Source organism: Wasmannia auropunctata, unplaced genomic scaffold (assembly GCF_000956235.1).
Source record: "Wasmannia auropunctata unplaced genomic scaffold, wasmannia.A_1.0 LD336111.1, whole genome shotgun sequence".
Lineage (NCBI taxonomy): Eukaryota > Metazoa > Arthropoda > Insecta > Hymenoptera > Formicidae > Wasmannia > Wasmannia auropunctata.
The window spans coordinates 317045-317786 of NW_012026779.1; the positions used below are offsets into that span (position 1 = coordinate 317045).

Here is a 742-nt window from a genome sequence, read left to right on the forward strand (position 1 = left end):
AAGTGGTTCCCTCATGCAATATATCAATGCGCGGAATTGGGCGCCAACCGAGAGTATACAAATAATATGTCCAACATTAGTGGACAAAACCTCAGAGATGGCTCTGGAGGTTCGAGATAATCGATCCAAAGTGGTTTCCTCTCGAGAGATCGATCCTTTGGAGACTCCCCAGAGTTTTAGGAAGTTCCCAAAAGAGACTAGGCTGTAACCGGACTTTATCACACGTATTTAAAATGACCGTATTTTATGTATTACTTCTCCTGAAATTACGATTCTATCGATATCGGACTTCTTCCACGAAGCGCCTTATCGTCGGCGTGTGGTTATTCACGCCCGCAAAGTCCTTTAAGCCGCCAATAAATATAAATGAAACTCTTTCTAATCTAAGCACCACCGAACAATTATGAGAATGAATATCCGATAATCTTCCCTTTTGGGTACTCACTCGGTCGCCACTTCGTTTATCCTTCAACGAAGAAGGTCTTCAGCGGCTACCCCCGATGTCCTCGTTGTGGCTCGGCTTCCTTCAGGTAGGCTGCTATTAGATCTCTCGCCCCGGAATTGTTTTTGATACGAACGCATGCAGGTGCGAAGCGGGAGATGGTGTGGGTGCGCTTATCAACGTAGTTTATGTTTTCACAATGTTTATTCAAATATCTTATGTCTCACATGCGCACTCTACACACACTCACTCAGTCACGCTCGCACACAATAAGTTCACGCTAAACGCGACAGCGCGTTC

General features: G+C 45.3%; 1 protein-coding gene across 1 annotated transcript in view; it reads left to right on the forward strand.

Annotated features, from left to right (window-relative positions):
* Positions 1 to 742, forward strand: part of LOC105450246 — a 3426-nt gene that overhangs the window by 1554 nt on the left and 1130 nt on the right. The gene's annotated exons all lie outside the window — the stretch shown is intronic.